This window comes from Camellia sinensis, chromosome 4, assembly GCF_055761805.1.
Source record: "Camellia sinensis isolate YWXY chromosome 4, ASM5576180v1, whole genome shotgun sequence".
NCBI lineage: Eukaryota > Viridiplantae > Streptophyta > Magnoliopsida > Ericales > Theaceae > Camellia > Camellia sinensis.
The window spans coordinates 53,124,101-53,136,100 of record NC_138964.1 but is presented as its reverse complement, the minus strand read 5'-3'; the positions used below and the strand labels follow the sequence as shown (position 1 = coordinate 53,136,100).

General features: G+C 37.7%; 1 pseudogene; it reads left to right on the top strand.

Annotated features, from left to right (window-relative positions):
- The first annotated feature begins 5,688 nt into the window (after positions 1-5,688).
- LOC114259501 (BTB/POZ domain-containing protein At2g24240 pseudogene) lies at positions 5,689-11,621 on the top strand (annotated as a pseudogene).
- The last annotated feature ends 379 nt before the right edge of the window (positions 11,622-12,000 follow it).

Below are 12,000 nucleotides of genomic sequence, written 5' to 3'. Positions count from 1 at the left end.
TAATTCTAGTTTCAAGACTAGATCCCATTAAATATCTATTTGAGAAACCAACATTTACTGGTAGGCTAGTGTCATGACTCGAACTCGCTTCTAGAGGTGTAGGTCATGATCAGCCAGTAATCGTAGATTACCTATGGCCTGAAAGACAAATACAAATTAATTAATAATTAACGGGGCTTACCAGAAGCAAATGACAAATAAAAGACAAGTCCATTGAGCTATGCTTACATGAAAAACTTTAGAATATATATCGCTATTACATTCAAAAACCCATAATATTAACAAAAACTTAAACTTCAATTTACATACATACATTCATACAACCATTATCTTACAAAACAAAGACTTAGACAAAAAGGGTTCAACAAAGCTTGACTCCACTCGAGTTCAAACAACGCCCCATGACGGAGGCACTTCATAAATGGCTTCTCAAAAAGGTGGACTCCTAAAAGCAACTCTAAGCTTGGCCATCTATGCGCTCACCTACATATATATAAAGGAAAGGGGTGAGCTAAAGCCCAATAAGTAATACCAAAATAAAGAGGTTATGAATGAAGTCCAATATAATTCAAAACATGATTTAGATTTTCAAAGTGAAAATGACTCATAATTCAAATTCATATCAAACTGTAACTTGCTTTTCGTGCTCCTCGAAGGGTTTTAGTCTCCTCGGATATGATAGCCCTACGGTTCAAACTCCTGTGGTTCTGAATTTGATTTCACAAGTACAATGTGAAATAGATAAACACAAATGAGTCCAAATTCAGGAAATCTTTTGGAAAATCGATTTTGAATCAAAAAATGCGAAAAATGGACCTCTTTGCCAGATTATAGAGTCGCCACCTAAATATTTTTGGGAAACTTAGGAAACCCATGACTCGTGTGAAAGGCCACTTATCCGTCATCACCGAAGTGTCTTGACTCGAGAACTTAGGTATGAGAGGGAAAGGTCATGAAATTATGCACCCCACTCACTCAATCAAAGATCGGCCTCTACTAATCATGATGTGATTTTTATTTATATTATATGCTCTTGTTCCAATTATTATGATCTTACTAGGTGATGCACACAAGTATAGACTAATTTGCAAAATTTGGAACGCTTTGATTTCATGTTTGTTTGAAAAAGTGTTTTGAATATGTGTCACTTAAAAAAGTGATCTCATATTTAAATTAATCAAATCATCTAAATTTAAACAATTAGCCTTCATCCACAGGCATTCAAATAGGTATATCAATTAAGCACTTAGTCTCATGGTAATCATGTTTGATATGGAAACAATCACATGCATGCAATATGCTAAAGCGAAAATGCTCACCTAGTACTTAACCGAGGCAAGCCAAAAAAGGGAATAGTTAGAAAAAAAGCAAGATCCTAATCAATACAAACATGACTAATGCAACGCATACAACATGCAACTAATAGATTCGGTTTTTACCATGTCATTTGAATCAATTTGATAGTATGCGGTAGCGCACATATTCATTGAAGTAATAAATGACAATGTTTGTTAGAATGATGAACCAAACCTTATGCATGCAAAAATGGATATCTACACATGGTAATGATATGAAATTAAAGATATGATGCTACCATTATAAGCGAGTAAATAAAAGGGAGAAATAATGGAAGTTGGAAGACATATACAATATTACAATTTTTGCCCTCATGCAAGAGGGTCTGATTGAATGTCCTAATCAAACTAACTAATTATTACAAATTAGGATTAAACTAACTAATTAGCTACAATGCAAAATTACTTAGCTAAATAACTAGTTATTACAATTTGAAAACTAATTAATTACAATATACCAATTAATCTAAGAGCTAATGTAAATTAATTAAACTCGAGCGGGGGTTAAGGAACCACGTGTGAAAATGAGAACGTCCTCCCGGAAACGCCTTTGTTTTACTACCAGAACTGTTCGGTCTGCAGAAAATACTTCCGTTGTTTCCTCAGCTTCTGGTCTCTTAAAGAGTGGCATCTCTTTGATTCACAAACCAACAAATTCTCACCCTCAAGTGCTAAAATTTAAGCTCAAGAACCTCAGCAAGGAGCCCTCAGAAAATTGATTTAGGGAGTATAGGTAAGGTGTATATCGGTTCCAAGATATATATATATATATAGAGAGAGAGAGAGATATTTTCAAAAATTTGAGCTTTTGGAATTTTTTCTAACCTAAAAACATAAGGGAAGGTCAATTATATATAAAAGAACTGGTTTCTATCTCAGAAATATTTGTATTGAGCCAGCTGGTGCAGTGCATGAACATGGGGGGACAGTTAGCAGCAAAATATCTGCCAGCCGAGAAACCTAGCCGACCGGCTAGATGGGGGACGGTCGGCCACTAATTTCTGGCTAGTCGGCCACCTTTTAGCCAAAAGGCTTTTGGGTGGTCAAGCTTAGAAAAATTGAGTTTTGGCTCAAAGGCGGTGCAAGGTTTTAGGCTTCTGAGACTCAAAACCGAGGCTTCCTGCTAAGGAAATCGAACATTTATACAGCGTAATTTTCATCATCGAGTGATCAACTTGAGGTGCCCAAGTCTTGTGGGCAGTTAAAAATTGGGTGTCTACAGTTGCCCCTCTTTGACAAAGCTCGAAGTCATGAAATGACATGAGTGAATGTTAAAGCCCAAAGACGACCCATTTTGACAAGGCCGTAAGACTTGGGTAAACAATCAAGACATAAAATTAAATTGGTTGAACTCGAAAGTTGCCTATGTATCCCTTTGCAATGAATCAAACTAGCGTAGTTCAGGGGCTAAATACGACATGAGAAATGATACGATGCAACAGTTGAGAATACAAACGAGCATACCGCCCAGAAATAATGAAGATGAGATTCAATGCAATGCAACAATTGAAATCAACTTCTCTATTTATACACCAAAGAAGAAGAATGCAAGCTGACACTATCTCGCAAATCACTCCAAATTTGTTATACCAAATCTAATGCCTCTAACAAATACTCGTGTGCTTCGTACTTTACCGAATTTGGTGCTGTCATTACAAACTTCTTCATCCAAGCTCCAACTAGGTTTTACAAGAGTAGAAGAGAAAGAAGATCACTCCTCACATTGGGTGATATCCAACAAATCACTCCCTCAACCCATGTAAGGTGAGCCGCATCAAAAACTATTGCCAATCCTATCACGCCCAAAATCCAGTATAGTTTGCATCTCCTTACTAAGACACCTGCATCCCCTACAGGTAGAGATAATACACTATAGAAAATACATAGATACAAGAGGAGGAGGGAATCTTACATCCTCAATTCAACTCACACCACTCACTAATTCTCTTTTAGAGAGAGCCTTTGCTCATATCTCCTACAAATCTCTTGCACACTTCATTTTCTTGGATGGTTTCACCTATTATGCTTGAACTTGCGTAACCAAGATATCTGGCACTCCCTAATTGGATGCCCTGCACCCCTTGCCTAGGATGCCCATTGCCATGTATCACCTTGCACAGCTAACACTTGAACAAAATAAAACACCCTTCGTGTTCCAAGCAATGCACTTTGCTTGGTCAACTTCCTCTGTCTTCTTTGCTCAGAGTTTTTATCAGTGAACTTTCAACAACTCGTTGTTGCATACTCTTCTCGCGGCTATGTACGACACTCTAGCGTACTATTACACTGCTGCACATCTGCATTTATGCTCCTGCATTTAGTATGCTCCTCTGCAACTATTGTTCTACACATCTACATACTACCAGTACTACTCATATTCTGTTTGACAATATCTCCAACTGTCACAACATTTCCTTGAGCCTATACTGGTTGCCAAATCATCTATTTGTCGATGAAGTGGACTTCCTCTCTAATTGAACTAAATCTTCCGATCGACTCCTGAGATAATCATCTACAATCCTCTAATCACCTATGACCAATCATGATCTCCCTCGACCCGTCACTTGATCAAGCCTAATCTTCAATGATCTATCTCTTGATCTACATCTAGTTGTCTAATCCGATTATAATCTACTTATTCTAACCTCTTTAATGAATTTGCAGCATTCCATAACATTCGATAACTTTCCTCCGGCTATTCAAGATGACAAACTCCCATGTTTTGAAAATCTTCAAAAAAACCCTTCAAAATCTCTCAATTCTGACCTCGTGGTTGCGTCTGGAATGGTTCGTTTAGCTAGGACCAACCTTCGCTGGACTTCTGGGGCCCTCACTGAAAAACTTCTCGAAAGTTGGGTCACACAACAATTTTCTAAAAATTTGGGAGTCTCTGCAATTTCCAAAATCTCAGGGAATATTTTGATTACACCAAAGGAATATTCCATACATCCGTCAGCCACCATCTACCTGGGTTAACACTGACACCACCACTGCGTCATCCTCCACTCAAAAATATTAATTTTAACGGCACCACTACGTAATATTCCACTAAAAAATATTAATTTTTAGGGCACAACGGGGGGGATTTTGAACTCTTGACCAAATATAACACCTCATCCACTCAGCCAAAGGTACACCTTGTATTTATTATCCCTGAAATAATATTTAAACATCTCGGCTTTGGTGAAAATTGTTCATCTTCAATCTCTAGACGAGCGTGTGCTACGTGTCCGAGAGTGGTCCTCACTCACTAATTTCAAAGGGCGCATAAGCTCCACCCCAGTCCTCATTTGGGCTCATTTTTCTATTTTGGACTCCTCTAGTCAAGACCTTCCTCTTGGTATGCCTAAAACTCAATTTCGAGCAACTTGATTTCTGAGCCATTTCGGAAAAACACTTTGGCTGCGTTTGGTTTGCCTTTGGAATCATGATTCCAAAGGCAAACTTTTCAAATCACTTTTCAAAATTCATAACCAAATATATAACTTAAAATTACTCAAAATTCAATTCAAAAATTAATTTCAAAACTCATAACTAAACACATAACTCAAAACTCAAAACTCTTTTGATGATATAGTGTTGAAGATGGTTAGTGATGAGATTGTTAAATTCTTGTTATAAAAAACCTAAAAAAATCGATTTCTATATTTAAAAACTATCTAAAACAAATACATATATATATATATATATATATATATATATTTCAAATAACAGGTTGCAATTGCCAAAAAAATAAAAATAAAATAAAATTTGTACTATTCCGGTCAACTAGTCAGACAATCGACTGGATGTCAGGGCAGACGATCGGGTAAACCCAATCAGCTCTTTTTAAAATTCAAAATTCAAAAAAAAAAATTCAAAACACTTTTCAATTTTTTTTTTCAAAACTCATAACCAAACAAATTTTCAATTACTCAAAACTTAACTCACAATTCCACACTCAAATCACAACTCCAAAAAGAGAATCACAATTCCAAAACTAAACCAAAATCAACCTCTGTTTTTCCTCCACATTGCTAATTTTATTTTCTAATTTACCCTTTTATTTTTATTTTATTTTACCGAAATCAAGAAGAAATTCAATTTATGCCATAACTTGTCAATGTATAGTATGGGGTAATGATCCCCCAATAATTGTCAAGGCTTTTGGTGGGAAAGAGTATAAGGAAACACAGATGAAGTGTTTGAAACAGTCAGTATAATTTAGAATCCCATATGGGAGCTAAGTGTTGAAGCTTGATACAAGAATTCGATAGGACAAACCAAAAAATAAATTTAATGAAGTATGTGAATTCCCATCGGGGTCTACCCAATTTTTTTTGTTGTTTCAACAATGGCAATTCACAATAACATACTTGTAAAATTCAACATTGGTGGAAAAATATTCGAAACCACCACCTCCACCCTCGCCAATGCCGGCCACACTTCCTTCTGCGGAAAATGTTCGACAATAATTGGAACCTCTAAACCTATAATTATGCTGATGATGATGGCAATTATTTCATCGATCAGAACCCAGATTCTTTCGCAGTTCTCCTTGACCTCCTCAGAACAAGGGAGCTCTATATCTCCTCCAACATCCCTGAAAAACTCATTCACTGAGAATGTAATATCTCGACTCTCCTATATGTTTTCTGGTATGCTTTTGGTCTCTTATTATGTGCATTTATCTGGTTAATATGAAATTTCATGAGAAATTAAGCTTAATTGTGTGAATTACACGGTTATGGATTTATATCTATCAATCATGAAAAATATCTGTTATAATTGCGATGTTTGGATCAGTAATTGACAGCCTTAGAAGCTTAATAATCTGAAATTGACCTTATAGTTGTGATCAACACGTTTTTTAAATTATAATATGAGTTTTTGTGAAAATTCGATTCGGAATGATTAAATTGATTAATTTTGGTCAAGTTTTATAAAACCCTCATAAGTTCCTCACTTAGCCACTTGGTCTAACATAAGAAAATATCTCTTGAGAGGAGGAGGAAGTGTAGAGAAGAAGAACTCGGGGAGAAGAAATTCAACAAGGGAAGATTGACAAATTGAGAAGAGTTGTGGAGATTTAAGCTCAAGGTAGGTTCAATCCATCTAAAATAACCCTCACTTGGACATCAAGAAGGATTTGTTTCTTATTCATGCAAGCTAGGGTTTGTAATTGAAGATGTGTGTGATACGTGCTTAATTGGACAGAAACTCTTATCATTTGGTTATCTTGGAATTAATTGGGGTTGTATGGAAGAATTACATCCTATTCTTTGATTTTTCATGTTGGATTCATATAGATATACAAACATATTGTTGATATAGCAAATATAAATACAAATTGAAAGGACTTGAGTTGTGTATGCGAATTTGAAGTTGATGTCAACCTAATTGGACTCATGATTTATGTTATTGTGATGTTGAGCCATAATATGGAATTATTTTCCCCTATTTTGTGCCTTAAAATGTGTTTACCTAGTAGAAAACTTGCTTTGATTCGAAGTGTGCAAAACAAGGGTTCCGACCACATGTGCGGGGTTCATTGCCACAGGTGCGGAAAACAGGGGAATTAGAAGTTTGGTTACTGAAATAAAAGCACATGCGGGGCGCACGTGCGGCCCGTCTTCCCGCACGTGCGGCCCATGTGGAAAATTTTTGCGTGCTCCGTTTTCTTTGTTTAACCCTCTGAGATTGCTAAAATGTATATTTCAAGTATTTAAAATGCTTGTAATTTGATGGATGTGAACGAACCGACTATTGATTAAAAAGAGGAAATGACTAATTTATAAGCTATGTGTGTGTGTAGGTCACATACAGGAGGGGACTAACGCTCTGCCACAGCACTGTGTAGTAACATGTTTCATTACCGTTAATGGTTATTATTAACGTTCTGCTATTTGTACGTTAACTATGTTGGCTTGTGAAGAACAACTGGAAAACTTATGTACATTATTGAACATTGATATCCTTATGGACCTGGGATTATTCTACTTTGCTAAAGATGGGCCCGAGGCCGTTCAGTCATAAGCCACCGAGTGTCAACAAATCTAAAAAAGAGGAAGGTGAAGGCATGCCGATGTCTCACCGACCGTAATGTGATTTGAATTAAATATGATTCATGGCATATGGCTGAGGGAGGTGATCTACATGTTGATGTACCACTTACCCTCCAATGTTCAGACAGCCGTTGATATGTGGGCCCGAGGCCGTTCTGTATGATATGTTGGGCCTGAGGCCGTTCTGCATGATATTGAGCCTGAGACCATTCTGTGTAAACATTGGGCCCAAGGCCGTTTTAGAAATATGTATAGAACAATATCAAACATGTGACCCCTGCACTTATACGTTGTAATTCAAATTTATTCATTAGATTTCGCTACGTACTATTATTTACTGAGCCTTGCTCACTCCGTATTGTGTCTGTCTTTGTAGATAATCAACCCGGAGGTCAGTTGTAGTCCAGCGTTAGCCGCTTGTAGTTTGTCAATTCCACCGGGTCCAAGCAGTTTGATGAAGCCTATGCATTTTTGTGGAGTTCTTTCCATAACCCACAGCTTTGGCCACCATCCTTTTGTCAAATGTTATTAGTTGCATACATCCTTCTCTATCAATGCTTTTGTTGTATCCCAGTCGCGGGGATGGGGTTGTATATTTGTATGTGTATAACTACCTCCTATGTGTATGCTCGTTTTGCGTTGAACTATATGACGAATGTTTTACGATCCTGGCATATAGGCTTAAGCTCAATGGATATTATTTTAAGTTAATAATTGTGATAAGCCTGTCCCGTAGTATGCTAATTGGTCCATAGTTTGAGTATGATTATGTGTTTAATATAATTTTATGTGACATTGTGTGAAAATATGTGGTTTTGAATTTCTATCTGTTCACCGTAGGAATATCTGTTTGACTATCTGCTTTGGAAATTAAATTGAAGGCCTCATTGGCCACTGAACCCGAAATTGATTGCGCCATTGTGATTGGCATAATTTTTAGAGCCTACGGTGAAATTTAATTGAAAAGTTGATTCGGACAAGATTAAGTCGATTAAATTGGTGAATTAGTGCCCAATTATTCTTATTATTAAATTATGGCTAGTGGGAATTTATGGGAAAAGGCACTACACACTCAAATCCCTCTTTCATTCTCATTGTGGCTGGTTTTGACTCCAAGAGATAGAGAGAACCGAACTAGAGAGAGGGAAAGTGTAGGAGAATCAAAGTTTGCTCTTGAGGCTTGGGAGCTTTGAATTCTAACTCAAGAATTAACCTTAATTTGGGAGGACTAAGGCTCCTAGGTGAGTAAATTTGTGCATCTTAGCTTGTAATCTTTGTGAATTCAAGTTGAATGTTGATAAGGAACATAAAATAAATTGTTCATGATGAAATCAAGTTGGTTTTGTTGATTTGGTAGTCTATATGCACATGCATGTGAGGAAGTACTTTGAAATTGCATGTCTGAGCATAAAAATGTATAATCCATGTGCAATTTTAAATGAAACTCATGTTTTGATCACCTCTTCACCAATTAAGTTGTGAATGATGAGCATCTCCCACATGCATGTACAAATAATGGGGGTGTAAGGCTTGATTGTTTGAATTTGAGCATGTTGGTGTTGAGTTTGAGTTAGTTTGAGTCATGCATGTGATTAAATTGTGAAATTGAGCTCCATTGTGATGTAATTTGGTGTTGGTACCATGTTACTACACAAATATATGAAGTTTGAGCCAAAAATCATGAATTGAGACCTTTGAACATCGAATTTGAACTCCAAGAACAGATCTGGAATTTCCAAAAAGTTTAATTACCGCTCGAGCGGGGAAATCGCCGCTCAAGCGTGAATTTCGTGCTCCCAGCACTTTTTGCAGACATGGTGTCTGCTCGAGCGGTAGAGTTCACGCTCGAGTGTGGAGCAATGTAGAGAGGCCTTCCGCTCGAGCGCCAGAGTTCGCGATCGAGCGTAATTTTGATGCATCCAGTACTTTTGCAGGCCTTAAGGGTCCGCTCGAGCGGGGACCCTGTTTTCTAAAATTTTGAAAATACATTATGTGTTCTGTTTTCCATTCCCTTTCACTTCTAAACACTCTTAGGCATACGTTGAGAATTGTAATTCAATTAAAGAGATAAGAATGAAGCCTAAAGAGGAAAATGTGAATTTTGAACGGATTGAATTGTTAGTGACCATTCTATGTTCGTGGCATGAGTAGGGTCGAGTTCCAGGACGAACCAATCAACCGATCACTGTGAGTAATATCTAACATATGTTATTGTCCAATTGCTACTTCTATGTAAGTTTTGTAAGGTTCATTAATTTGAATAGTGGACATAGTTTGATCTGAAAGTCTGAAAGGCCTATGCGCCAGTTTGATATGAAAGTTTGAAAGGCCTATAAGCCAGTTTGATCTGAACGTCTGAAAGGCCTATATGACAGTTTGATATGAAAGTTTGAAAGACCTATGAGCCAGTTTGATCTGAAAGTTTGAAGGGCCTAGGAGCCAGTCTGATATAAAGGCCTAAGAGCCAGTCTGATATACAGGCCTAAGAGCCAATTTGATATGAAAGTTTGAAAAGGCCAAAGGCCAGTTGACATGAATGAAATGGGGCCCAAGGTCGTCTGTTGTTTAATGTATCAATGCATTTCCCTTACTTGGTATTATTCACTGGGCTTTCGCTCACGCTCATTCATGTGTTTGTAGGTGAGCCAAGAGAGGTCCAGACCGAGCCCCAGTAAAGCCTAAGCAGATCAACATAGGTTTTGGAAAGTCAGCCCTCATGTCTCACGCACGAGACCCATCTTCGCCCTTTTGTTATGTATTTATATTTTGTCATGTTGGCGAAGTTTTGTATGTGTCTGTATATAGTTCCATGGGTTGACTTAGTTTTGAATGATCCTGTCTGAACAGAATTTTACAGCACTGTATTTCAGTTGTGAGTTATTAATATATATATGTATGGTTTGTTTTGATGCCATGTAAGCACAGCTCTATGGACAAAGTTTTGAATTGCTTCCGTTTGGCCCCTATTAACTCTGTTAAAATACATTTGGTTTGGTTTGAGGCCGTAGGTAATCTCATGATTACTGGCCGGTTATGTCCTTAACCCACGGGGGCGGGTTCGGGTCATGACAATAATGGCTTCCGTTCAAGCCCCATAATGTACATTTATCAAGTTTTGAGACCGTTATCAGGTTGGTCATGCCCAAACTTTTAGGGGCAAGTTTGGGGTGTGACAAAGAAGCCTTGTTCTACAGCCTCCGTGACAACGTCCGCTCTGCCAAATGCGACCAATTCGATGGCAACAGACTCTGATTTTCACACTTCGTGACGGGCCAAGCACCCGGTGATGGCACCGCCATCCGCAGCAGTCCTGACGGTGGCTGATGTGTACTGCATGATAGTATAGTACACGTCAATGATTGGATGCTTGAAGGACACCCACCAATCAATCTCGATTACCAGAGAGTTTACAACGTCGGTTGGGTTGATTCAGAGACCATCATTGTAAAGGTGAGAACAACAAGGGCGCTCAGGCACAAGTTTCAGGTCACTAATGAGGATCATCAAGTGAAGAGATACACTACTGGTGCTTTAAGTTTTAACTCAGACTACAAGATTTTTTCTAGTTGTAAAGGTGAGAACAACAATGAGTATGGGATTGGTTTTTGGGATCAATTAACTGGCAAGTAGACTGAGTCTACGATGACCAATATGGGTGGTCACTTGGTGAAGCAAACAGGCTGCAATGGTTACATGGTACCAATTGTTTTATGGTTGCTAGTCTGTCACCTAGGAAGTAGAGCTCCTCTTTCATTAATTTGTTAGATTTTAGAGTTAAAAAATCCAGGTCTGGTCTCATTGGCCAAACAATGAAGACAATGAAGATGATTATCCGACAACCCAGTGGCAGTTTAAAGATGCCATAGCTATGGAGGAGACTAATTCTATATGCCTAGTGAATGAATGTGGGGATTTTGGGTTCTTGGATTTGAGGAGTATTGACATGAGTGTGAGGTGGTGCTTAAACAACTCCACAGTGGAGTTCAAGATGAAGGAACCATGTTACCCAAAATTGGCATTTCATAATGGGCAGCTCTTCTTGTCTATGAATCATAGTATTTGGGCGTATTGTGGTCCACATTGGGTACTGACATCCAGGCTTGGCAAAAGCAATGGAGGTTGAATCTGTGATTTTTCGGTTGGTGGTGATAGGCTTTTTGCTCTTCACTAGGAGCAGAATGTGTTTGATATATGGGAGACGCCACAGAAGCCATTCCGCTAGTTGTTTTCTTAGGCTTTGTCTGGGAAGTGATGCTTTTAGTTTTCTTGCTATAATACGAGGTGAAAAAAAATTGAAATGTTTAGGAATGATTTTTGATTTTTTACCAAAAGAGAATGGGAAGGAACCTTTATGTGTTTTTTTTTCTGACTATTTTTAGTAACTTATTTTGACTAATTTAAGTAGGTTCTCAAACATACCTTAGTGGTGTTCTAGTTTGCAATTAGGTGTCTTTCATTTTGATCTAACTGGTTTTCAGTTTGTTTTTGTTTTAAATTTGTAGAAGATGAAGTTGCATATGATGCTTACAACAAGTTAAAATGTGTTTTTGTGTAGAATTATTTGTATGGCTTTTTTTTTTTTTTTTTTTGACACATTTGTG